This window comes from Vicugna pacos, chromosome 11 (genome assembly GCF_048564905.1).
Source record: "Vicugna pacos chromosome 11, VicPac4, whole genome shotgun sequence".
Taxonomy (NCBI): Eukaryota; Metazoa; Chordata; class Mammalia; order Artiodactyla; family Camelidae; genus Vicugna; species Vicugna pacos.
Window position 1 is genome coordinate 86,660,904 of NC_132997.1, and position 27,499 is coordinate 86,688,402.

Consider the following 27,499-nt stretch of genomic DNA (forward strand, 5'->3'; position numbering starts at 1 on the left):
GCCTGAGGACCTTGGAGCATCCTCAGGTCCCATCACAGACTCCTTTTCCTCTTCTTAAATGAATGCTGCAGACCTGACCCTTGGGTCCTGACTATCTCTCTTCCTTTTTGGCCACGGCCTTGTCATCTACCCAAGGACAAATCCCAGCTCCCTCTCTCATCCCAAGTGTAATGAAAGTGTCACCCAAATCAAACTGGGCCATGTTGTGCTATACTGAGCCCTGGTGAGGCCCATTCACAAAAGAAGAGCTATTTCCAATTCATAGACCTCGAGGAGTAAATCTGTGCAGAAGGGCTTTCGTAAAGGCGCAACGAGGGGATAAATGAAGACACCACTACTCATGTTAAATCTTCATACGTATGCTCTTTACTCCTGTACTATACGCCATCCTTGCTCCACTGGCCCCTCCCTAACGCAAGCCAGTTCTCTCTTACCACTGTCCACCCCTCAGTTCTTTGACGTGGAGCAATTTTACTCCCCCGGAGCTTCTCCTGTCTACACATCTACCTATTACCTAAAGAAAAGGCATCAACAAAGGTCTTCCTGGTGGTTGGCTGGGGGGACTGAGGTTTTGAGGTTTGGGAATGTTGGGAGAAGGTCATTTGACTTGACTGGTCAGGGACAACTCTCAGTCACCTCCACTCCCCCACCTGCCTCCCTGTGGTGGAGGGACTTGGTGGCAATGTGCATTCATTGTCTGCTCTAAGGATCAGAACACAGGTGATGAGCTGAGAGCCTGACATGGCTGGGGCTTGACATGCAGTCCCAAGATGATAGCCTGCACCCTCCAACTTTTCCACCCCCTGTTCTGGGCTCTGCCAGTCTGCAGACCAGTTATAGCAAGGGTTCTGAGGATCAGGGGACAGGTGTGCTTGGCGCTCAAAATAAGATGCAGGTGCTGTTCCTCCTTGTCAATCAGCACAAATCCCCACACTAATCGCACTTGACATTGGGCGATACTTTCCAATTGGATGTAGCTTAGAATTCTCAAAGCATTTTTATAGACATAATTCCTTTGATCATCCAACAGCTCTGGGAGGTAGTCACATCTTTCATTCAGCAAATACTTGCTGAGAGCTCTGTTTAGGGTGACTGAGGGGGTTCCCGGGACATGGGGCTTTTACTTTTATAGCCAAGACGGTCTCAGGCAAACTGGGATGAGTGGATCACCCTTCTGCCACTCTGTGCCTTGGCTGTTCCCCCACCCCCCCCCAGCCTGAGATGAGTAGGATAGAAGCAGTCTTAGAATACACGGCACCTATACGTTGGTAATTCTCATGCATTTGATTCTCTGCTGCATATTGACCGAGCTGTTGCAATCTGCAGTTCAGAAAAGGTTAAATTCTCATTTCCATTCTTTAGACTTCTGATTCATTCCTTAGGCCCAGGGCTAGTCTTTGCAAAAGAAGAGAGAACAGTGAATTAGGAATCGTCTGGCTTTTAAAGAGCTGAGAGTCTAGAGCTGGAGGAGGTGGAGGGACATTAGGAAAACAGTGACCTGCTGGGGTCATGGGGTCAAGCTTTGAGTTACCCTACTCCACTCTTGCTTTTGTTTTCTCTTCTGATTCTGCTGCTGCCTCCAGCCCATCTCCCTGTGCATCCTTCACTTCCTTCGCCATTTCTTCCTCTCAGCCTGACCTAACCATCTTCCATGTCTGCAATTGTTACCTCTATACGGAGGCCACCTGTTGAAATTGTGATTAAAATAACTTGATTGATTGATTATGTACATTCAGCGAGAAACACTCTGATCTCACATGGACCTCCCAGGAGAATTCCTCCTGGAAGGGATAATATATCGACCAAGAGATAAGCTTCTCTGTCCAGTTGTCAAGGATGTCATTTAGTTGCTTTTCTGGGACAGATGAGCTTAGGGTGAGTTTGGGCGGCAGCAGCCAGATTCCACCCTGTCACGGGGCTCCCTCTACGAGTCAGCCACTTTTCCTATACATTTCAGAACAACCAGGAACCTTGTTAATTGAATAGTGTCCCATTATGTGACCAGATCATGCATTTCCAGGAAGGACAAAGTAATCCAATTTGGGTTGAAATGTCAGCCCAAGCTGCAGATACTCTTTTGGTACGAGCTGTAGCATTTTCTTTGGCTATTGTCAGCAGTGTGGTTGCTTAACTTTAAGGACTATCTAAGGCATTTGGCGTGAATCTTCATCTGCTTGAAGAGCATGACTCTCAGCTCATTGTTTTCCCGAGGAGTCATGCTTTCTGGTTTTCTCTGGCATAGCTGTTTGGGTGTTTTGGGGGTGGGGGTGGATCGATCTCTCCCTTAAGTGCATAAAAAGCCTCATAAAAAGAATAATCGTTGTCACCCTTCACTTAGGGTGTGATGGTTGTCATCCTATTGAAAAAAAAAAAAACTATGTCCAGTTGGTTTGGCTCTTCATTCATTCATTTGTCCATAAACATTCGTGGAGGACTTATGTTCCAGGCATCCTTTGAGAAGCTGGGAACACAACAGAGAACAAGCCATTCTGAGGAAGTGACATCTGAGTTGAGATCCAAGTGCTATGACAGTGCCAGACATGCAAAGATCTGGGTGGAGATTGTTCCAGACAAAGGGAACAGTAAGCCCCAAAGCAGAGAAAGAGCTTGTTTTGTTTGAGGATCAAAGAGAGGGACAGTGTGCAGGGACAGAGTAAGCATGGGGGGGACATGGGATGTCAAGATGAGGTCCAGAGAGGTAGACGGGAGCTAGATGACATCAAACCTTGGGATTTTATTCGAAGGACAATGACAAGGTGCTGGAAGGTTTTTAAATAGGCAAATGAAGGGTCTAATCTGATTTTGAAAGGATTACTCTGGTTGCTTTACTGGAGAGTGGATTATAGGGCAGCAAGAGTGGATCAATCAAGAGAAATACTGCACAATTCTAGGTGGGAAATGATGGTTTGGACCCGGGTAGTGGCCATGGAGCAGGAGAGAAGTTGACAAACTCAAGATACATTTGGGAGGTAGCACTTGCTGATAGATTAGACATTGAGTGTGTGGATGGGAGAAGGGGCAAGAGAAAAATCAGGAATAAGTCTCAGGCTTTAGGCTTGAGCAAAACAGTGGATGGTGATGCCTTTAACAGAGATTCAGGGGACCACAGAGAACCAGAGTGTGGGTCATGCCTCCAGGCACTCCTGCCATCATCATATGATGCTTTTCCCAGGCCAATGATACATGGTCCTTTTTGTTTCATATTCTATCAGCATGGGAATAAAATTCCAATAAACTACAAAAACAGTGAATAGGGACTCAGAAGTGATTTCCTCCCTAGAAAGAAAGGAAGACCAAGAAAAAAAACATATTGAACACCTACTGCATAAAGAATAAACAGGCACTTGCCTAAGATGTCACTTTTGAAGCACCATTTCATGTTTATCATCACTGGCAATAAAAACAGTGATAATCAGTCTTTAGTGAGTATTTGCTAAGTGTCAAGCATGAGTCTAAGTGCTTTACATATATTATTTCATTTAGTTTTCTCATGCCTGGGAGGTAAAATAGAGTTTTACTCTACTTCTAGTTGGACAAACTGAGGTGTGGGGGGAAAATGATCACTCAGGGTCACACAGAAGGAAATGGCTGATTCTGGATTTAAACTCTGATCCTTTGTATAGAGATTCCTTAAAAAACTAAAAGTAGACTTACCATATGATCCAGCAATCCCATTCCTGGGCATGTATCTGGAGGGAATTCTAATTCAAAAAGATACATGTACCCTAATGTTCATAGAAGCTCTATTTACAGCAGCCAAGACATGGAAACAACCTAAACGTCCATCAACAGATGACTGGATAAAGAAGTTGTGGTATATATAGACAGTGGAATACTACTCAGCCATAAAAAGAATGAAATAATGTCATTTGCAGCAACATGGATGGACCTGGAGATTGTCATTCTAAGGAAAGCAAGCCAGAAAGGGAAAGAAAAATACCATATGATACCACTTATATGTGGAATCTTAAAAAAAAGAAAAGACACAAATGAACTTATTTACAAAACAGACCCGCAGACATAGAAAACAAACTTACAGTTACCAGGGGAAAGAGGTTGGGAAGGGATAAATTGGGAGCTCAAGATTTGCAGATTCCAAATATAAAATAGATAAACAACAAATTTATATTGTATAGCACAGGGAACTATATTCAAAATCGTGTAGGAAACTATAATGAAAAAGAATATGAAAATGAATATATGTATGTATATATATGACTGAACTATTATGCTGTACACCAGAAATTGACACAATGCTGTAAACTGACTCTCCTTCAAATAAATAAATAAATAAATAACCCTGGTCCCTTGACTCCTGGCCTGTGCTCCTAAGCATCCCATGCCTCAGTTTCCTTTGGACCACTGGCTAAGATTCCACTCCATCTTCAGGGCTGGGCCATGAGTTTTCTCATAGAACTCAACAGGCATCCCACCACAGGCAGCCGGGGGCATCTACACCACGTTGACAGTCCACAGTGGTGATTATGCACAGTCTTTCATGAGCAGAGCATATGGTGGGTGCTGTAGGGACAAGGAGAATTCCTTATGGACAGAGGCTGCTGGGAAGGCTTTTTGTTGGAAATAGGGTAGTACCTCCCATCCCAGCAGAGAATTTGGAAATGTTTGGAGACATTTTTGTTTGACCCAGTGCCTGATATTTAGTGTGTGTGATTGTGGGGAGGGGGGCAGGAATGCTAAAGATCCCGGCATGTGTAGATGAACCATCCCACCCGAAATACCAAGAGCACCATCGAGACCTTGGGCCGCCGGGTGAGTCTCTGAACTCTAGACACTGAGTGGGAGGCATTTCTCTTCTTAAAAGAGGCCAGAAAACATGATGATTGTTGACTGTTCTCACCCCATAAATCTTGATTTAGAATTTGGATTGAAGATCCACCTTCACCGTCAGAGATCTTGTAAAACCTTGGACAAACCAAGGTCAGTTTGGGGTGTCTGGTGGGGCAGAGGTGGTTTTTCTCCTTTCCTCCACTACTTTTATCCCATCCCAGTAGGATGAGTACTTAACCGGGAAGTTGCAGCTGGCATCGCTGGTATTACAATCCACTTGAGATCTCTTGATGAAGAATATTTGATTATACAAGGAAACTAGAATCTGTTTGTTTTCTGTTCATTTAATTTGATGTTTTAATGCTGCTGCTAGTTATTTAAAATATTCTATTTCAATATACCCTTTATTTATTGTACTTGTACCCTAAGGCATGCTGGCAAAGAGTGACATGTTTCAAAGTCTGCCCTCGAATAATAAAGTTCCATTGGAAACCGGAAGCAGAAAAGTTTTATATTAGGAATGTTTTAGAATATGTTTTAAAAATCGGTCCAAATTGAATTCCAGAGATGAGCACACGGGGACTTTAAAAAAATTTAACTTTCAATTTTTGGGGGTTTTCTTTTCTAATATAAAAAACAAACTAGAAACAGAGTAATGCTGTAGGTCAGATAAATGGAGACACTAGGGTTTAGTTCCAGTTGTTGGGAAGTAGAAAGTTAACAAAGAGTCTCTTTGAAGGCAGTGGTATGACTGGTTTTATCCCTCTTCTTCCTGTTTTTATTTCAAACCAATGGGGACTGTTTGTGTATTTGTTTGCCTCTTTCTATGCTGCCTTCCTGCTCTGAGCTGCAAGCTCTCTAAGCGAGGACCTTATCCATTCATCCTCTTCTACATCTCAAGCACCCAGGGAGAGTTTGGCACATAGTAGTTTCTCAGTAAACATTTGCTCAGTGTGGTAGGCAAAGTAACCACACACCCCCAACCAATGTCCAAGTCCTAATGCCCAGAATCTGTGAATATATGTGATGTAGCAAAGGGGACTTAAATTTCCAGATGAAATTAAGTTTGCTAGTCAGCTAATCTTAAATCAGGGAGAATTATCCTGACTTATTGGGACAGGCCCAATGTAATCACAAATGTCTTCAGATGTGAAAGAGGGAGACAGAGGAGAAGGTCCTCTCCTCTGATGCCACATGAGAAGGACTCAGTCCTCCTTTGCTGGCTTTGAAGACAGAAGAACAGGGTCTCAGGCCAAGGAGTGTGTGGGTCCCTAGAAGCTAGAAAAGGCAAGCAAATGGATATTCCCCTGAATTCTAGAAAAGAACTCAGCCCTGCTGATACCTTGATTTTAATCCCGTGAGACTTGTGTTGAACCTCTAACCTGCAGATCCATAAGATAATAAATTTATGTTGTTTTAAAGTGACTAAGTTTGTCGTAAACTGTTACAGCAGCAATAAAAATATATACACCTAGTGAATGAACCCCAGCCCCAGTTTTTCACCTGTGTAATAAACATCTACCAAAAGACCTACCATTTATCTCCAAGTTCTATGGCAGGTACAGTTTTTATCAACACCCTCTTCCTGCCCCAGGGCCTTTGCTCATGCTATCTTCTCTGCCAGGAGGACTTCTTTTGTCTCCTTGCTTAGCTGTCTGTCAGACTAGAGAAAGTCTTTCAGTCCCTGAAACCTCTCCTTAGAAACATTTATATCAATTGTGATATTTTAAAATGCATGTAACTAAGTGTTTTTAAATTTTTTTCCTGTAAAATTTAATACAGACACAAAAAAGACATGAAAAGTGTACCTTCATGGGTTATTATAAGCAGAACAACACAGATACCATTCTCGGGTCAAGAAACAGAGTTTTGCCTGTCAACCCAAATGCTGTGCAGAACGTGCTTTCCTCCAAACGTCATCACTTTCCTGATGTTTCTGTTCATCTCGTCTTTGTTTATTACCTTCCTCCTTCTTTGTGTTATTGCCTGAATGTGCATCCCTAGATCCTCTCCTTCAGTTTTGTGTCATTTTTGATATGTCTTTTAAGTTTTTGTATATCTGTAGGTTCCTCCCCCATCTCATTTCTCCCCCTTGCAATTTACTTGTGAATAAACTCAGTTTGTGTGCATGTGTGTTGTTGTGCTGCAGAGTTTCCCACAGTCTAGATTTTGCTGACTGCAGCCCATTGGTGTAATTGAACATGTTCATCTGTCCTCTGAATCGCCTATAAATTGAGAGTTGACTCTTAAGGCTTGATTGGGTTCAGGTTCATTTTTTTTTCTTTTTTCTTTTCTTTTATAAGACTACTTCATAGGAAATGATGTCTTCTTCCCTTAAGAGTCATACAGTATCTGGTTGTCTCTGTCTGATGTTAGTGGTCTTTGACACTGAACATAAACTCATTAATTCATTGTAAGGGTTGCAAAATGGTGACATTCTAATTCATTGTTTTCTTTGTTTATTAACTAGAATATTTCTAAGAAGATAAACTTGCCCTCCACTCCTACTTAGCTACCCAGAGATACAGTTTGTATTGGAAAGGCAAGATAAATGCTCGACGTGTTCTTTTTATTTGCTGAGTTTCAAATGAATGATTTGGCTCCTAACATTCTTATAATTAACAGTTTAGCATCTTCCTCTCCTCTCACAAGTATCCCCTATGATGTAATCAACATTTGTTAGGTATTTATTGAACGAATAGATGAATGAATGGAGTAACCTCTCTTTTTCCCTGTCTCTTCTATTTCACTGCCCCTTCAATTTATCTTAAATTCTGCTTTAGCTCCATGTAGCTAAACCATGGGTCAAACTGATTTGGATCAAAAACATGAAATTAGTGAGGAAATGCCCTCTGAGGCATCAAAAGGGACTGCTGTATGTTAGCTCTGAAACAAAAACACTGATTTAAAGTGTTTAATGTGGGTACCTTGTAAGAGACCAAAATGGGATTTTTAAACAACATCTCCTTGATTCTTTTGCTTGTCTTCTAAGTGATGACACCTTAGGGGGCTTCCTAATGAGATCCCTAAGAAGCTGTAGCATTATTATGGCCCAGAATGAACTAATAATAGAGTCTGCCTTTTCAATGGTTCAAAGTGATCCCATATTGAATATTCAAATTGCCCTTAAAAATACCCCTGTGAGGGGCCCAGCCTAGGAGGTCCACAGGGAGGAGCAAGGATTATCATTCTCTATTTAAAATAGGCCTGGGGCGGTAAAGAGATCCACCAGTATCTCCTGGAGGAGCAAGATATTTGTCCATATACTGGATTAGCTTCTAAGTGCTGGTAGAATTTGGAGCAGGGATGGACCTTAGAGACCATCTGATGGCACCACCTGTATCAGTTCTGTACTGTCACATAAATGCTGTATGACAAACAGCCACAAAATTCACTGGTACCTGATAACAAGCATTTAGCACTCTCCTGTCTGGGGTCAGCAGCCCTGTTGATCTTGGCTGGACTCATTCACATATCTGGGGATTGGTGGCTGTTGGCTGGCCAAGGCTGACTTTGGCTTTGGGAGACCAGGGTGATTCAGCTTGACTCCCTGGTCTTTCCTCCCCCAGAAGGCTAGGTTAGAGGGTAAGCAGAAATGCCAAGAACTCCCTTAGAACTGACACCTTCACTTCTGCTGCATTCTACCGGCTGCTCAAGTCACAGGACCAGCCCAGATTCCAGGAGTAGGAAAGTGGACTCTGTCTCTTAGGTGAGAGGCATTAGAGACTCACTCAACAAAGAACATGGACTTGTAGAACAGGGATTGTATGTGTGAAGAATTTGGGACCTCCATGCCATCAGTCGATCACCACACCGTCTCATTTCACAGAAGAGCAAACTGAGTTTCCCAAGAGAGCCAGACACTCATGCAAGGTCACTCAGCAGAATGGGGAAGAGCCCAGGATTCTTGCCTCCCATCTAACGGCCTTTTCTTAGACCCTGCGGGCTCCTACACAAGTGAAAGGATCTGATAGGGATTGGCATTCATTCAGGCATCCAGTGGGCAATTATCCACATGCCTCACAGGGGCATGCCAAGCAGCCAGAGCTCACCAAGGGCTGGAGTGTGCACTGGGGTCCACCTCCTGAGCTCTGAGCCTGGATCTTGCTCAGGTTCACTGGCATGTGATGTACGGAGCCAGATGAATGACCCAGCCCGTGCGGGCAAATCTGTGCTAGGCTCCTTGCTTCCCCCGTTCCAAATGGAAGATGCTGTTCTCTGGCAAGACTAGGACCCATGAAATTAGGGACAAGAAAAGACAAGAAGGCTCTTGTTCTGTTCCTCCTTTTTCTGATATTTCTCTTTTTGGTATTTGGTGCTCTCTCCCATCCCCTTTCCAAAACAACTCTTAGGAAAGGTCAAGAGAACATCAGTCATTTATACCTGAATGTGAATTTTAATCAAAGCATTAACTTCTCCCATTTATCCAAAGGTTTGCTTCTGGATAATAGACCTCCAGGCAGGTGGAGATATAGATTCCCCACCTGTCCTTCCTTGGGGTCCTAGAAGTCACACCCATGGGAGGTTGCCTGTTCCACTGGGGCAGGAGACTACCCCTGATGTGCAGTACAAAGTCCCTCATTTTCCTGCTTTGGATGGAAAGGTCACCTCTGTGTGTCAGGAACGATACCCCTTCCCTTATCATGCAACAGGTGGTTTTAGCAAAAGTGGGTTTTTATACCAGAGTTTCCCCCTGACTCAAGGGGAAAATAACACCGTCATTTTGGGGGTCTGTTTAGTCTCAAAGGGAAACAACTTACTAATTAGGGTAAGAGTCTTTACAAAAATATGTTTTCGATTCCACTGATGGTCAGTTACAAGCGATAACACTGTTAAACGTAGTGCCTAATAAATCTGGAAAAACTACCCCATAAATGTAAGTAATAACAATGATTAACAATAAATTAAATGCAGAGGACCAGGAATGTACCACATTATTTTTAACTAGTTTGGGCCATCGGGTTCTGATTATTCAGTTTGTCCTGTGCACCTGGAGTTTATTAGAGTGTAATACAAACTAAACGGTCCCTCAGAGAGGCCACTGAAAGGACTTAGTATAAAACAATATACAAGTTTAATAGTGGTAACTGACCTTTCTTTCTTTTACAAAAACATATCTTTGTAACTCGAGCCCCAAGGAAATGTCGTGCTTTTTACCTAATCCTGATGGTTAATTTTCCTTCTATTTAATTTAGAAGGTTTCATTTGTTGCATGAGATAGGAAGATACAATTTATATTCAACAATTCTTCTTGCTCTGGAAAGAGGTCCAAAATGGCTAAATCGTTCTTTCCTTCTGCCGTGTCTATGGCTAGAAGAGGGAAAAACAGACAAGCAGCCCACTTGCTATTAATGGCAGCTGGTTAAAACCCACATTTTAAAATAACCAAGTGAAATGGGTACATGTGTTTATAATCAAGGTGCATTTGACTAATTTTCCCTAAATCTTTAAATATTACTCATTCTCAAATGCCAAACAATTGGGCTCTTACTCAGTGGAGGACAGGAAGCCAATGCCGGGCTCTCTGCCCCTCACTTCCCTGAATGCTTATCTTCAAATGCTATATAAAAAGGGGCTACCGTGTTTCAATGACAGAACCCTCCAACTTGAGAGGATCTCTGTGGATAGATGCCTTTCTCGTTTTGAAGTCTTTTCCTAATATGTTCTCAATGTCTTCTGGAAGAAGGGTGTTTTCATTGCCTCTCTGGCTGGGGCTCCTTTCTTCTTCCATCTCACCCTCTGGGCCCCAAACTGAATGCATTTGCATCAAAAAGAATCTTAACTAGAGTCAATTCCTGTAAATGTCTGAAACTTGAGGTGCCCCCAGCAAACACAAGGTCTGGCAAATACAGTCCATAAAACTCTGCGTTAAAATAATTAAATGAAATGGTCACCAGGGAGGGCAAGAATGGCCTTACCTACCCAAGGGCATCCGCAGAACACAACACTATTTTCTTTAGCTTGCTAATCCACAGTGTCGGCCTCGGACCTCCCGTACCCCATTGGTGGAGCCCCAAATCTCACATCTCACTGGCTAGCAGTCAGCCTTCATTCCATAATCCAGAACTTTTTTTGTTCAGAAGCTGGTCTTTATCTCAAAAAGACTGAGTGAATTCAACTTACATTCAGAAGAGGAATTCTGCCCCAATGTGAGGGGGGCTTGACTTTCTGATCAGAAGGCTCAGGTCAGGCCAAAGGGGAATTGATTTCTCTAGCTGGGATCTGCGTGGTGTCAGGTAACTCAGCGGGGCTCTCCCCTTGGCTGGGTTGGGGTGGAGAGGAGGGGGGAGGGAGGGGAGTGAGAGGGAGTTTCTAGATGCTGCAGGAATCTCCTTGGAAGACCGTGACTGGTCCCCCCAGGATGGAACTGCGACAGAGTGCAGCTCCTCAGGAAGACCTCTCCCCTCTCCCAAACTGCTTAATAAAATAACCGGCGTTCTCTTAGGATCACACGGGCGTCCGCACTGTGCTGGACGTTGCCACACGTCTCCCCACTTCATCTGCATGGAGACTCTGTGGGGTGTGCGGTGTTAACCCCTCCACCTGACAGCCCAGTGGTTCCCCATGAGCGGCCCTGCCCTGTTTCAGAGCTATCAAGAGGAGAGCCCATTGTGGTGGCCGTGAAAAGCCACCACTCAGCATGTCGTGGGGAGCACTCTGAGTGATGGCCACTGCCATCTCGCTGGGTCTGCCACTGTACTGGTGCCGAGGCCACGCCTCCTGTGGGCTGCTCCCAGCCACTGGCCGGCCGAGTGCGGGTGCCCTCAGAGACCCACTTCCTAGAGACCCGAGACTCTTCCAGCAGGCACCTCTGCTTCAAGAAGTCCCCATCAGCCTGGCCACACCGTTCTCAGACCTGTGCTGCTGTCTGAGACTCTTCCCACCCAGTCCTCCTTCCTTCCGTCTCGTCTCCATGGAGGTCAGACTGGCCCTGAAGTCTGGAGGCTCCCCCACAGCCCTGCTCCCCTCACAGGCATCACCCCAATAAAGCCCTCACACGTCTAGTCCTGTCTTGGGGTCTGTTCCTCAGCGGATCCAAAATGATACACCAGTCAGTACAGCAACAGCCATCACCATGAGTAACAAAGGGCTCAGGGCGTAATCGTTCAGTTGTTCGGGTTCCTACCACAGCCTTGCCAGGCAGCCTGAGAGTCCGAGGAGGAAGACGTGATTCTTTTCAAGCTGGATTTCTCTGTAGCAAGATCACCCCCTGCTCCCTGACTCTGACATCTTTGGCCTCCTTGGGCACCCGTGGTCATTTGCCCTCCCCTCCCCTCCTCTATTCTGAATCAGCCTACTTCTGGCCGAATTCCTGCCTTCACTCTTTGTCCAGATGGGGCCCAACTGCCTTCCCCTTTGCTTATGTTACAGGGGCTCCTAGCAGGACCCCGGTTCTGAATTTCTCAAGCTCCACTATGTCGCTCTCTGGGTGGAACCTTTCCTCGGTCCTCCAATGTCTGACTAGCATCTCCCCCACCTGTCTCAGAGCTGGGGACAGTTCTGAGCACTGACATGGACAGGGTTGGAAACCACACTGAGCAGGTTCAAATCCCAGCTCTATTGCGTAACTGGTGTAACGTTGGCAAGCTACTTAACCTCTCTGAGCTTCAGTTCCTTTATTTATAAAATAAGGATAATTATAGTATCTAATATGTAGGGTTCTTGTAAGAATTAAACAAGATATTTAACGCAAAGTACTTAGCTCATAGCCAGATTCTCTACAAAGAAGAGTGTTTATTAAGGAGAGTCCCTTTCACTCACCAGATTTTATAGGGAGTTGCACTCATTCCTTTAGAAATATGCTAAGCTTCCCAGGCGTAGAGGGCGGATACTTGCCGATAAGACATAGAACGTTCTTTGGACTTGGCTGTTCCCCCGATTTTCTCAGACACAGTACAGTTTCACGTTGTAACCATTATTTCATGGATCTTGCAGCCAATAAAATAATCACGGAGAGATGATTCCATCTCGGTTCTTAAGTCAGTAAAGCCTTTGTGCCCTGAGAGATGGAGGGAAACGCACTGCAAGTTTAATTTTGAGTGACATTGGATGAGAACCTGGTTCTGGGCTTGGACCGGACTTCCCTAGCTGTCCTTTCATCACACATCCAGAAAGCCAGTCACAAGTTTCTCCGGCTCATCTGCACAATCTCGATCCTGCCTTGAACATTTTATTTCTAATTCCCCTGCTGGCCTCAGTGAAAGTTCCCGGCAGAGATTGATTGCAGGGCATGACCCAAATTTGTAACTGGCCACAAAACGCTGTAAAACAAAGTTCACCGAATACCTTCCAGCTGATTGGAAGTAATTTTCGAAAAAGATCTGGATATATTTTCCCTCTTCTTTTTTTCTTTTTCCACATAAAGTATCTGAAAAGAAGGGCTTTTTGCCAAACTCTGATTTTTGTAACATCATCTGGAAAGCATGCTACGCAACAAAGTGTATTGCTCAGAACTGCCCGTGGTGGCGGTGGGTCTGCCTAGCTTCGATGTTTCGTTGCTGAGATATCATTCTTAACAGAGAATAAGAGCAGGAAGTAGGGATGGTGGCAAGCGAGGCCGGAGGCCTGGGTTCTAGAAAGTCTGGGAGGGTTTCTTACTCTCCCTACTAGGCATTTTTTCTCACTTGTAAAATGCAAAAGAGCATTTATCAAGCTACACCTATGCAGAACCCTTAAACTCTTTCCTGAAAATGGGAGGAGATGGCTTTCCCAGAGCTGCAAAATAGAATTAATCTACTTGAAAGAAGCTTCTTGACCTCAAGCTTTGGCCCACACTGTTCTCTTACACCTTTGACACCTGCTACCTGCTACAAACGCACACCCATCCAAAATGCTAGTGAAAAAATTAAGAAGTGTGGTCTTGAAGAAAGAACTTCCTTTACCACCCTGTCCCGAATACATATAGTTTAGTCATATCCTTGTCAGCGAACTTGTTCCTGGCTCATGCTATGGAATGGAATATATCAGAATATATTTGCTCTAGGATTCAGGAGCATCTGGGCCTGTTGGAGGCTGTGGGCTATTCCCACCTAACGTCTGGTTTTATGAGGAACTGAGGAGCTGCCTGGTTATAAGCTTGTCCCAAGAAAGAGATACTGAGAGCCATGAGTTGGGCCCAGTGGGCCAGTGCTGGGGATGGGGTAGGATACTCTCATTTAGACAGTCTTTTCATTCCATCTTCAAAATTTTATCCTTGTTTTCTGGCACAGGGGTTCTGTGGACGCTAACATAGAAAGGGCACCAAATACCCAAGACCTCAGCGGCATTGGTACTACGGGTTCCAGCAAACTTGAGGGAATGGGTCATTGGTGCAGTTGGCTTCACCCCTGCATCAGCAGAATGGGTGCGTACTCTGGCTGTCTTCAGTGGGCACCGACAGCCTCAAATCAGATTCCATCAGGATCTGAGATAAGCCAGGGCTGGGAACATCAGAATTCACACTGATGCTTCTACAGGAACCAGCAGTAGGGCCGAGGTGGTAGCCTGGCAGCCAGGCAGCCTTGAAGGGAGAAGGAGCTGACCCACTGGGATGTGGCCTGGGCTGGGGCATAGAGAGGCGGCTACCCTAGCCTATGGACAAGAGGGAGCCATTGACAGCTTTTGAAAGAGAGACTGTTGGTCACCATTCATCTTCCAGGTGATGCTGTGGTCTGTTGTAGGCAGGTTAAATGGAGCGCTGGGGAGGCTAGAGGAAAGGAGACCAATTGGGAGACTCAGATCTCTGTTTGCTCTTCTGTGTAATGGGCAGCTTGGACTCAGTGATAGTAAAGGTCCCTTCTAGCATAAACTCTCTGAGCTTTCACTCCAGGACAGGCAGAGTCCCCGTGCTCTACATTGCACTTAGTTCCTATGGCTTTCCAATCTCTTGTAATCTCTTAGATGTCCCTTTTCCGTGTTGCTGACTTGTTGAAGAGGTCAGGCCAGAGGTCCTGTGGAATGTCCTACTGCCTGCGTTTGTCTGGTTGCTTCCTTGTGGTGGTGATTAGCATGTTCCTCTGTCCCGTTTCTCTTATCAGCTGGATGTTATAACTAAAGGCTTGATGGATTCAATCACACACTTTGGGCTAAGGTACAACATAAGTGATGCTATGTGTTTGACGCTACATCACAATTTCTGGTTGGGCTACCAGATCATTTGCTTTTCTAAAGACTATTCCTAGGACCAGAGCACCAGGTGCTACGTGAGGTTTCAAGGGAATGTGTGATTCACTCTGATTCTGTGGACCTAGTGGTTATTAGGGAATACCACTTCCAGGAACCGCTTAAATTTAAAGCTACTCATTTGCCAGCCTAATGGAGCAGAGCCCCAACTCAACTCCAAAGGAGGGCAAACCACAGGAAATACAAACTTGCAGACCACATTCAAACTCATAAATTACTGAGGATAAACTTGAAGAAAACAAGCAGTTTTAATTTCCACAGATCTTTCCCAGCTAAGTATACCAACATCCAACTGTTTAGACATCATTAAAATACCTTGCACCCAATATGTTTACCCACGGTCATCTGTATTACTTGGGCAGGTCATTCATCAGCTTGTCAATTTAAATGGATTTCTATACATAAGGGATTGTCTAAGCATAGAGAACTTTTAAGGAGAAGCTTATTGTATCAGTAATATTAGAAAGATGCAAATTACCCAAAGCCTTAATTGAGGGGAACATCCCCAACCAAATCAAATCAGGAGCAACAATATTTGCTGCCCAAACTACCATTTCTATTTTAAACTAGTATGATTACCACAACAATAATAAGAGCATCAGAAAGAGTTTATAGACAAGACTTCTTTAGGTGAAGATTCTGAAATTGGCCCAGGGTTGAACCATTGCATTTTGCATACGTGTGAACGTGCACTTGAGTGCGTGTGTACGTGTGTGTGTGCGTGCATGCGCGCATATTTTCCATGCACCTTATCCAAACCTTTCTCTCACATAATTAAATGTATTGATGACATCGCAGGAACTGAGCCAGGTTTATGTCACTTTCAGGAGATTATAAACACTAATTCAGGCTTTCCAAAGTCCGACCAAATCTGAGGTGCTCTCAGCAGGGATATAGTATTTCGAGGGTCATCGTAATGTGTCACGAAGAAGGCGTTGTGTGCAGTCTGCTTACTTGCTCTGCCTCTTTCCTGAGCCCGAAAGCCTAAAATTTAGATGGGTCCTCGTGAGGCACTCACAGCCTTAAAAAGCATGCTTTTGGCAAAATCCAGAAAATAATAATGCTATGTATTTTACCATTTGCAAAAAGAGACTGAAAGGGGAGACTCTGGAAATTAACAATATGAGCAGAATAAAACTAACTGAAGAAGCTAGATAGATTTTTTTTTTAAAAAAAGAGAACTTTTCCAAAAGACGTCGGAAGACAGTGTATTCTTCAAATTACTGCACTGCTCTTTAGCATGAATTAAGGATGGAGTGAGTCTATGAATGGACATCACTTGCTTAATGAGAACACCAGATGTCCACACTGAGGAAATGTAAAGAAAGCTAAACCCTTGTAAAATTTTATATATTATCCCTTTCACCAAAATATGAAAAACAGATTAGAAGAGAAGGAAAAGTTCTTCTATAAATAAATTTGAAGAAACACTGGACCAAAAGAAGACACTTGTTTAAATACATTGTCCAAAGAAGAAAAATCGTTAAATAAACAAGAATCCCCACTTTCGACGGAGCAGCAAAAACACTGTGTGTTGCTAGGCTCTAACGCAGAATTGTCTTCACCCTGCCCTTGGAGAATGTCTTCCTGAACCCAGTCTTCTCCGGCAAGCACATTTGTTAACAAATAATAAACAAGAGGAGCCTTGGAGCTGGAGTCTTCTTTCGAAGACATGTAGACATTATAAAGACGTTTTTATCAAGTGTCTATTGAAGTCTATAGGTTTATGTTTGGCCCAGATCCTTAAATTACTTGTTGCTTTTCTTAGCCTGCTTATTCCCCAACTTCTTTCCATGCATCTTGGATCCTTGCTCCTCTCCGATCGTAAACAATTTGCCATTTGCAGGGTTGTCATTGAACTATGTGAGAGGAACGTGCCTGTAGGCTAGAGGGCCCGTCAGAGGCCTCGCTGAAAACCTGAGCCCGCTGAAGGAGTGGCTCCTGGACCCAGCAACAGAGACTGAGTGCGGACAGGGAGAAACACATTGAATTCTTCCTGATGATTTAAAAATTTTTACCACTTTCTGTTCTTGGAAAAAAGACAAAACAGCACAACAACAAAGATGTTCTGTCTCCCTTAGACTCAACCATGTTCATAACAGGCAACAGAGGATCTGAACCTGAAACACTGGGTGGGAAAGTTGTCAGGGTGGAGCCAGGGGAGAAGTCCTGGTCTGGGCATCTCGTGTTTGGAGTTAGTCATTTTCAAGCTGTACTACCTTAGGCAAGCCGTTTAACCACTCAGAACTTCTGTCTCCTCGTCAGCAGATGGGAATCACACACCTGTCCCTTTAAGTCAGCCCTTACACGGGGTGCTGTCAGGGACCTGGAGAGTCTTCCAGAAACTTTTGCTTGTTTCTTACTGGCTTCTGTGTTGGTCCCATCTAAATCCAATTTGGAACTCTTGACTTTGTGACCCCAGCCTTGGTCCTGTCCAGGCGCCCCTGGAAAGGTGTTCGCTGGGACCCTTCTGAGGATCTGCATCTTGGTTCATGGTTTTCTCCTTCAACTCAGTTTGGCTCACATCTTGCGTCTCAGCCTCTCCAATGACATCAGGTTGGAACTCTCCACACAGCTGGCACTAGCATCCCTTTCTCACCCGACTCGACTGCGTGGCCAATTTCAGCCCTCTGGGAAGGGAGCTGGTGATGTTAGCTAACCTTTGCTGGGCTACCAAGCACTTTATTAACCTCACAAAGCCCTGTGAGGCAGACGTTACTATCATCTCCATTTCACAGTAGAGGAAACTGTGACATAGAAGAATTAACTAACCTTCCCAAGGTCATTGAGCTCGTAAGTGGCAGAGCTGGGATTTGAAAACAGGCCAGGGGTCAGCAGACTTCTTCTGGGAAGAGTCAGTATTGCGGGTTGGTGGGCTGAATGGTCTCTGTCTCAGCTAACTCAGCAAAGCCATTGTTGTGCAAAAACAGCGACAGGCAATCTATAAACACAGGGGCAGGGCTGTGCTCCAATGGAACTTTATTTATCGACGTTGAAATGTGAGTTTCATATACTTTTCATGCGTCACAACGTATTATTCTTTTGATTTTTTTTAACCCTTTAAAATGAGGAGCACCATTCTTAGCTTCGGTAAGGGGATGAGGTAAGTAGGGGTTGCCCTGCCCGCTTTGTGGCATAAACAGGAAGACTGCTGAGACCACGTACCTGGCATCCACAAAAGAGGCACGCTCGGGCTGTTGTTGTTGTTTTAATGTGTGGAAGCTCTTACAAAATGTACAGTATAAACAACTGAGATTAGGCTACCTTCTCAAAGCCAGTCTCCTGGAGGCAATGTATTAGTATATTCCGTTCATTTTACAAGCACTGATCTGGTGTCTCATGTGTGCCAGGTATCCTGAGCAGTGGTAGGTGATGCGTGACCGCAATGAGTTCAGTGGGGAAAGACAGACATGCCCAGAAATGATCAGGATCCAAAGGGTTGACTGCTACCGTGAATGGGGTTTTGCTGTAAAGGGAAAAGAGACCTACAGGTTGAGGGAACAGCAAAGACACGTTGGCATGGAAAATCAGGTTGGCTCTCGTGTAAGGGATTGGGGGGTGAGTGGCAGAAATGAGGTGGGGAGGAAGGCAGGGCCAGCTGGACAAGGGCTTTATTGTCTCTGCCAAAGTCCTGGACTTTGGGACTTAGCTCCTTAAATTAGGGGTGCATGAAGCCATAGGGTAAACATGAAGCAGCTCTCCAGGGTACTCCTCTTGTACTCAAAAGTTTTAGAGAAAAATCATTGTTTCTAAAAGAGGGGAAAGAAGGCTATATTGAACAGAATTAGAAGTTCATATTAAATTTTAAGGTAAATCATGAGACTTCCAAGTAATTCATAGGAGACAGTTTTGGACTCCACCCCACACCTCCATAACTTTCCTGTTTGAGGGGATGAGATGGAAAGTTTGCAGAAGCAAGTGGTGGAGAACGGGCAGAAGGTTGTTAAATGGTGCAGTAGCATAAATGGATGTGTTTTCGCAGCATTATAATGCTCCTGACAGCTAGGAGGAGAGATGGGAAGGAAGATGCTAGAGGCCCAGAGACAAGCTAGAAAGTTACTGTAATAAGTAGGGCAAGGGAAGGTGGAACGGAACAGCTTAATACAGAGAGAGTTTGATTTTGCCATTAAATGTACACCCCTGTTTCATTGCGGAGCAATGGAAAGAGAAAGGAGCACTTGCTCTGGAGACAAAAGACCAAGATTTGAACCCTTGATCTTGTCTAGCTGTGTTTCTTTGGGCAAAGCACTCAGCCTCTCTGAATTTCACTTTTTTCATCTTCCAAATGAGGGGAACCATACCTGTCTCACCTACTTCTATGAGTCCTCGTTTGGACTATCTAAGACCACATCTATAAGAGCTCTTTGTCAAGGGCTTGAACGTGACTTGTGAGTTTCAAGGGAACAAAAAGCCAGAGCTCCTTCTGCTTGTTGACCTCTCCAAGAAAAGGCAATTGCTATTTTTCTTTTCCTTCCTCGGCTGTTGGAGCTGCGGATCAATTGCAACCAGGCTAAACAAAAAAAAAAGGTAGTCATACATGATCAGCAAAATGGTCCAAATGATGTCATCCATCAAGATGGACATCACAATTTGCCAACTATTTTCTCATAAATCAAACCGTGGTCCCTCAAGGAAGAGGGGCAGGGCTGGAGGAGCCAGCATGGCAGTGCTTATCGGGAGACCAGACGCAGGGAAGCCAGGGAAGCGCTCCCTTAAGGATACAGTAATTATTTTCACTCGATGGGAAATCAAGAGGGGCGCGATGGGAGGGAGAGCTGGAGAGTGTCTGCCTCACTTCATTACAACTCCCCAGGCAAGGGACACAACATATGCTTTTCATTGGGAAGCCAATAATTTTGAATCGTGGGACAGGTGAAAACTTAAATGACATTTGCAAACCTTGATTTATTTCTCTGCTTAACTCCGGAACATGCTTCAGACTCAGCTCTATAAGTTTCCATAGATTAGTGGTCAATGTCAAGAATTTTCAATGACATATTCAAGCGTTTCCTGTCCCTATCAGTTAATTAAATATTTTCAGTACTAATCTCTTCTTATTGCAATGGTTTCCCTTCTTTCGGTTATGGGTTGGGAAAGCAACGATATGAAGTATGTGCTTTATTGAAAACAAAATAACAAAAATAAAAAAGAATACTTTTCCCCCACGTGCTATTTTACTTGCTGGAAATCTCATTAAAAGTTATTTATGAGCTGTGAGGGATCCCATAAGGATTACACCTAATTCAGTCTGTAAAGCTTTTGAGTTTCTTTTACATGAAGGACCTCCTTTCCCATTATTCTACTTTGGTTTGCACCCAAATAAAGACTGGAGATCAACTTCTTGGCAGAAGAGGGCTCCTTGGACCCTAAATTCGCCAGTGTCACTCACGTGACCCCGGCAATGATGGTGACTTCTTCCTTCTTCTGCAGGACTGGCTTTGCTATTAGCGGGGTAACCAACTGAAGGCAGACTTGTGGCAACTGATAAATTATTATTCGTGCTATTATATACGTTGTAGTGAAGGCGACAGAGCTGTAGGTTATCACTTATACCCCTGAAGTCTGTAGGCTCTGCAAATAATCATGCCGTTAGTCCTAATCTCCGATCCCACTTTCTTCTGTGCTTCCTCCCCCAGTTCCCTCTGAAATAAGAGAACTGAATTTGATCCGAATGAGTAATTTCCCAGTCCTTTTATGGGACCTACGTGCCTGATATTTTGCTGTTTTCTCAGGCATCTGAACTTCAGTTCACTAAAAATTGAAAGGCCAATCGAGGCATCTTTGGTTTTTCTAGGCCCTTGAATAAAACATCCCAAATACAGATGCATTTAATTTGCAAAGAATCTTCCTTGCGTTCCTGTTTCTAAGACACAAGGAAGAATGTAGTCTTTTGAGTAGCTGGAATATTCAAGATAGCAATTGTCAGCTAGGAAATTGGCATAAAAATTCAGTAGCAATAAGGTCCTTGCTCTCACAGCCACCAGACGCTCCATATACTCGTGTGTTTCCTCCTTAATTGTTATTCATCGTTCCCAGCATTCTAACTACCGTTTCTACCAAAAGTCTGGCCCATGGGCAGCTCTCTTGTCTCCACGTGTCTGCATTCCCCTCATATACCAGCTCAGCTCCGTGAGACTGAAAACTTAGCCCACACGGTTTGGGCTAGGGTTGGTCCTCCCAAAAGGAGTCCAACAATAAGGCAATGGCTATGTATTTTAGGAGAATATATGTCTCCTTAATCTCACCCATCTGGAAAACTTTTAACATTCTGTATTCTTCGTAGCATTGTATGGGAGAGATCAGTTTGATTCTTTAACAGCCATTTAAACATCCTGAGTACATTGTAAGCCCCCCAAACAAGAAAGACCTCTTGGGCGAGACCAGGGAGAAGCACACGGGTCATCTGTATGTTTAGTCTGTTACAGTGGTTCTCAGCCCCAGGCGCACCTAAGGAGACAGACAACTCTGTCTTTCTCCACCACCAACATTGTTGCTTTTGTTTCATTTTGTTTGTTTTTGTCTTTAGGATTCTACCATGGCAATCTGGCTTGAGAACCACGAGCCTAACTAAGTTTGATAAAAAAAGACATGCTTGGGTGTTAACTATGGTAAGACCCTCCCAGAATCCTTAGGGCTCTGTCCCTGCTTTAATTAGGAGCAAAATGAACCTATAAGGCTCTGACTTACCCCTGACTCCAAACATAGCCTTAGAGTTATTACCCATTCACTGTTAGTGAGTCACATTATGTGTTGTGGGTTGAATTGTGTCCACCTGAAAAAAATGTTGAGGTCCTAACCTTCGGTACTTGTGATTGTGACCTTATTTGGAAATAGTCTTTCTAGATGACCAAGTTAAGGTGATGTCAGTAGGGTGAACCTACTCTAATATAATTGTGTCCTTACAAGAAGAGCAAATTTGGCCATAGAGACAGACACATACACTCGGAGAAGCTCATGTGAAGATGAAGGCAGAGATGAGGGAGATGCTCCTACAAGCCAAGGATTGCTAAAGATATCCAGCAAACGCGTATCTTTGCTGGACTCGGGGTGGGCGCAGATCCGGAGCTTCCATACATGTGTGGGTGCAAGGCTGTGTTCCCCCCTCTCTGCTGTTTCCAATTGCAGTTCCCTCTCTAGGGGTTACTGAAAGGCTGGGAAGAGCCATACAGAGTAAGGTGTGCTTTGGGATTAGAGTCCAAGTTTGTTCTTGGACTCCCATATGATGGGGGAGAGCAGAGAAGGGAAGAGAAGGAAACATGAAAAGTTCCAGCATATGAGTAGCATTTGCAATGTAATCTACGTGTTCAGAGCCAAGTTACTATACACGCTCTGGGGAGAATTACAAGTAAATGACGAAACGTTTTGAAACATGGCTTATACCTAATTAATCATGGAACTTAAAGAACAAAGAATGCATTTCTTCAAAGTTTTCAGCATTTTCTCTATTAAGTGGAAAGGGTGGGGGTGGGGAGGGGAAATCTCCAGGCTCCATAATGGATACACCATGTACTTTATTTGGGGAAAGAAGCTCTTAATCTTCTTTGGCCTCGTGCAACCTCTGAATCCTTACATCTTTAATACTTTATGTTGAGTATTTTCATATTAAAGGAAACTGAAAGTTTCCAGATCATGAAATATCCCTCAGCTTTTTGTCTCTTGATCCCTCCACCCAAACAATCCCAGTCTTGAGATTATGAGATCATTGGGCATTTCTTAAGCATCCATGATTTTGTGCCTGTGAGATGCCTGTGTCCCTTTTATACACCGCCACCCAGAGACATCTGTGGGCATTTTCTGCTTTGAAGGCAAAGCTCTGAGGCTCAGGTTTTTGCCACGTCTGTTATTCCTATACTCTTAACCTCTGGACCTTGATTTCCCCATTTGTAAGATGGGGATAGTAACCAATATCTCATGGGTGTATTTTGACTGTTAAGTAAAAGAATGCCACAAGAGCTCTTAGTTTAGTGCCTGGAATTGAACCGCTCAATAATGCAGTGGGAAACTGGCTCTTTCAGATACTTATGTTTTCATTCTCTCTTATCTGCGGACTTGGCTGAGTTGCCATCAGGCTTGGCCAGTCAAGGCACTTCTTTAAAGTTCTGCTGCACCAGTGACAGACACAGAAGTCAAAAATGACTTTGCACTTGGTAGCCAGTGTTCACTGCTCCTGCGGGAAGCCATATTTCCACTCTTCCATCTGGAGCTTTTCCATAGTCTCTCCATGAGCAAGGAAACAATTTAATGGAATTGAAGAGGGGTGGGTTTTCATTCCAAACATTGTCACTTGTACTCCAAGTGCCTAGAACAAGCCAATCAGGCGGCTTGGATGCAGGTCCCCCTGCCCTGACCCTTTGTTGAAAAGGCAGCCAAAAAAAAGTAATATATTAAAGTGGCTGTGAATAAAATCTGAAGTCTGAACTCTGCTCTCTCCTAGCTCCACATAGAGAATGAGGATGAAGAGAAAACCTAGCTAAGAATTTCCATGAACCACGGTGAGCATCTGCCACAGTTTCTAAGTATATTCTCTCTTCCTGTCCTCCAGCAGCTCAGATGTGGGCATGTGACCTGGGGTTGATCATTCAGAGGTGCAGCCTCAGACTTTGAATCTGGAGGAAGCAAAGCAGAGGCTCATAAAGAGGTCTGGAGTTGGGTGGTGGCACCAAATGGCCAACGGTGGTGATGCCAGGGGTGGCATCATAACCAGACAATGCCCAAGGCATGACTTCAGCTGTGTTCTTTGCTCTCTGACCTCTCTTGGTTCCAACTCACTGTCCATCTTAGCTCTCTAGTTGGTCTTCCTGTAGACTCTGAACCGCCCATTGTCCTGATAAATTCCTTTTCTGCTTAAGTTAGCCATTAAACTCCTTTGCTCATAAATGAGAATTTAGACTGAGACAAATTAAGATACACTCAATACCTACTAAGAACCAAGTACTTTACAGATGAGGAAACTGAGACCCAGAGAACTGAGGTAACTTGCCAAGGTCAGCAGGCTGGTCAGAGGTGGTGTTGTGATTTGAACCCCTGTTGTCTGCTTTCTCCACTCAACACTTTGAGCAACGAGAGCTGAGCGGTAAGCCTAGGGCCCATGACCATCCACACTTGCACTGAACCTGCCATGTAGGTGGGGCCTTTGGAGGCTTACGGTTGTGACGTGATGTTACACTTTCCTCCCCTCATTCCTGCCCCGGTTCCCACCCAACGTGGTGGTTAGCTGTTTGTCAACTGCATCAAAATTGAAATGTCCAGGGCTAAGGAGCGTCACTGGTCTGTGCCTACGAACCAGAAAGCGGAGGTGAGGGGTAAAGGAGCCAAACCAGTGGAGGACCTTGGCGTTTTGCCCCCCATAGCGACTCTGTGTTGTTTGTGTGTGCTATTAATCATCCTTGGTTCGCGTTCCCTCAGCTGATGCCTTCAGAACTTAAATGCACATGTCTTGTGCTGTGTAGAGAGAGCGCTTGGTTCGTTTGGTTTCCGTTTCACCTGATGCCCTTACACCCGCTATTGTACCAACAAACAGCATGGTCCCCACTCCTTGGCATCTAAGGATCAGGAGTCAGACATTGCCATCTGCCTTTGGAATTGCACCCCACCGGTGCTTCTCTGCAGGAGTAGGGTAGCTGGCCAAAGACAGAGGCCACCAGAGTGGCCATCCATGTCCCCATCCCTACCGTCCTCCCTTCCTCAAACCAAGGAGGGGGCTACCGACTCTCTGGGCACCTGCAATTTCCAACATCTTCCCTGGAGACAGACCTACATAAAAACATTTTATTCTTGACCTCACTCCAGTGTATCTTCAGAGCATCAGTCTGGCCAGAATTTGGTCATCTTGCTTCTTTTCCACTGATTTTTTTTTTTTTTAGAAGCCAGTTATTCAAGATCTCGGGTAATAAAAGCAGTCTGAACTTCACTATGCTCTCTGCAGTATTAGATCCTGAAGGCCTCGGTCAGCGATACTGTGTATAAAACATGAGGCAGTGAATTAAATGCAACTTGATGGTACATGTTGTACCTTAATGAAAACAAAGGCTCTGGAACGCTATTTGTGAACGTGTTACCCAATAAAGTGTTAGCGAAAGAGCTCATAAAGCTGCCAGAGGGCTTTAACCATTGCTAGCGCAAGAGGGGAACGCCATTCAGTTGCACTGGACTCGGAGTGAGGTCTCCCCACTTTATCACAGATGCTGGAGGATTTTATCTAAAACACATGGAAGAAAGACACTTGCGTTTGGCACTGAAAGGTCTTGCGGTAAAGAAAAAAAAAATTAGAAATATCCAAAAGTGCTTAGAAAATATCTGGAGGGGAAAAAAACCAGATGTGTAGAAATTAAGACAGGATGACACGGGGTGCCGCGTTAGCCCCTCTAAAGTGACGGCGAAAGGAAAGAACACTTCTCCATGGCAGCTGATAGACACGAGCAATTGAACAGTTCATACCCTCTCTGTTGTCCCTGTCACGAGATTTGTAGGTCGTTCTCAGCCAGCCACTGGGGCGAAAGGGCACGGGTCATGACCTGCTGATTTACCAAAGTATGATCAACTCACACAAATTACAGGCGTAAGAGAGTCCTGACAACTTCAATATGATGCGCAAGGAACGCAATTATTTGTGACATGTGAAACCAGTGTGAGACCATAATTCTGTCGCTGCGTGACAAGGCATTATTAGCCGGGGCAGGCAGCGGCTTGAACCAGGAGCAGCTGGAGGAGAGGCAGGGAGAGGAGGAGAGAGAGAGAGAGACAGAGAAAGAGAGAGCACTCCATGGGGAAGGCTCGTGGCGGGCTTTCTCTCCCAGGGCTGCCAGCAGCCAGGGCCCCTTTGTGGAATGTGGACCTGCTCAAAGGACAAGTCCTCCAACTGCTCTCTCGTCCTCGGAGAATAAAGAAAGGTTTGGTGGCAAAGGCAGAGCAGGAAGTGTGCACACCCTGTTGGCCTGTGTCTGTGCACAGCTGATGCGTTTTCTTTGAAATCGGATGTGATGTTTTCCAAACTGCAATGTTGTTTGCAGTGGGAGGCCAGCTGGGGGTCGGGCTGCTGGGCAGGAACCTCTGCTCTGCAAACTTCCTTCCCACCCAGTCTTCTCTGGGACTTGCAGTGAAGGAGACACAGCCCAGGCCCCCCGGGGTTTCTGCAGCCCTAGGGCTCTCGCTCCCTGCACCTCTGTGAGCTTTGTTCAGCCCAGGGAAGGTGTAGGTAGTTCCCTTCTGAGGATGCCCATAAAAGATTCAACCCCTGGGTGTGTGGGTGGAGGGTGGTTGGGACCCAGGAAGCAGGGCTTCCTCGGGCTGAGTGTGGGGGTCACGTGACATGAGGGTCACATGACAGATGAGTCTCCAGCAAACGTTCGTGAAGCAGAAGGCAGGACTGTGCTCTGCCTGTCTCCTGCGGAGGGTAGCTGCTGCTTAGCTCAGGGACTTTAACCCCATTGTTGAGTGCTGGGTGACATGTGTTCATATAGTCAGTCAATGAACTTACCATGAGCACCTACTGGGTGTCCATTGCTGCCCAAACCATAGAGGATCTGAATGAGAAATGCCTCCTCTGCCCACGAGAGTTCTCAGATGGTGAGGATAGCTAGATGAAAACAAATAATTAAAACATGCTATGGAAATGGGGCAAGTGCTAGGAATCATGGGCGTCCTGGGGAAGGGTCCTTCCTCGTATTACTCAGATGCCTGCTCAGCTCTCCCACACAGTGGGGTCCACTCTGACCACACCATCCAACACAGGCCTCTGTCTCAGGCTGTACCTTCTACCCTGCTTCTTGTTCCGACATGTCTGAAGGCATGGACCGAGGGTAGGAGAGCCACGGGTGACCAGCAGCATGCACACAGTGCAGAGGCGCTACGCAGCATCTCCCACAGCAGTAATCAGTACCGGACAGAAGATCACTTAATTAGGCACCTTCATTGTTCCTCCTCTTACATTGTCAGCGCCAGGAGGGCAGGAATTTGTCTCCTCAGCATCCCCATTGCCTTGAACAGTGTTGGGCAAAGTACTTGCCCAGCCAACGTGCTCTGAGTGCTCAAATGCTAGTGTTTTTGCTTTTAAACACAGTAGCCTGTTTAGTCCTCCCAGCCACCCAGAGGTAGGTTTGTCAGTTATCTGTCGCTTCATTACAAATCCTCCCAAAATGTAATGGCTTAAAATGGCAATATTTATTATTTCTCACAATTCTGTGCCATGGCTGGGGTTCAGCTGGGCCAATTCTTGTGCTGGTCTTGCTTAGAGTTTTTCACGAGGCTGCATTTTGCTGGGAGCTTGGTCATGGCTGGATCATTTATGACAGCCACTCCGCCCCCAGGGCCCCTCATTCCTTTCCAGCCTCGCCTGGACTTCCTTACAGCCTGCAGCCTGGGCTCCAAGAGAGAAGTAGCAGAAGCTTATGGCTTGGGCTCAGAAGCTACAGATCGTCACTTCCTCCCCATTCTGTTGGCCCAAACAGATGTTAAGGCCAGCCCCTATTCGAGGAGAGGGAAATCGACGTCTTCTCTTTTTGACCCAAGGAGTGGCGTGTGTCTGCACAGATGAGGCAGCTGTGTTCGGGGA

General features: G+C 45.0%; 1 long non-coding RNA gene across 2 annotated transcripts in view; it reads left to right on the plus strand.

Annotated features, from left to right (window-relative positions):
- LOC140699434 (uncharacterized) overlaps positions 1-27,499 on the plus strand; it is a 64,782-nt gene that overhangs the window by 13,126 nt on the left and 24,157 nt on the right. Inside the window, exon 2 of one of the 2 annotated variants that reach the window (XR_012077597.1) lies at positions 23,384-23,441. The exons of the other annotated variant lie outside the window; for it this stretch is intronic. This is a non-coding gene — a long non-coding RNA (uncharacterized lncRNA). The remainder of the gene's footprint in view (positions 1-23,383; positions 23,442-27,499) is intronic. 2 annotated transcript variants of the gene reach the window in all.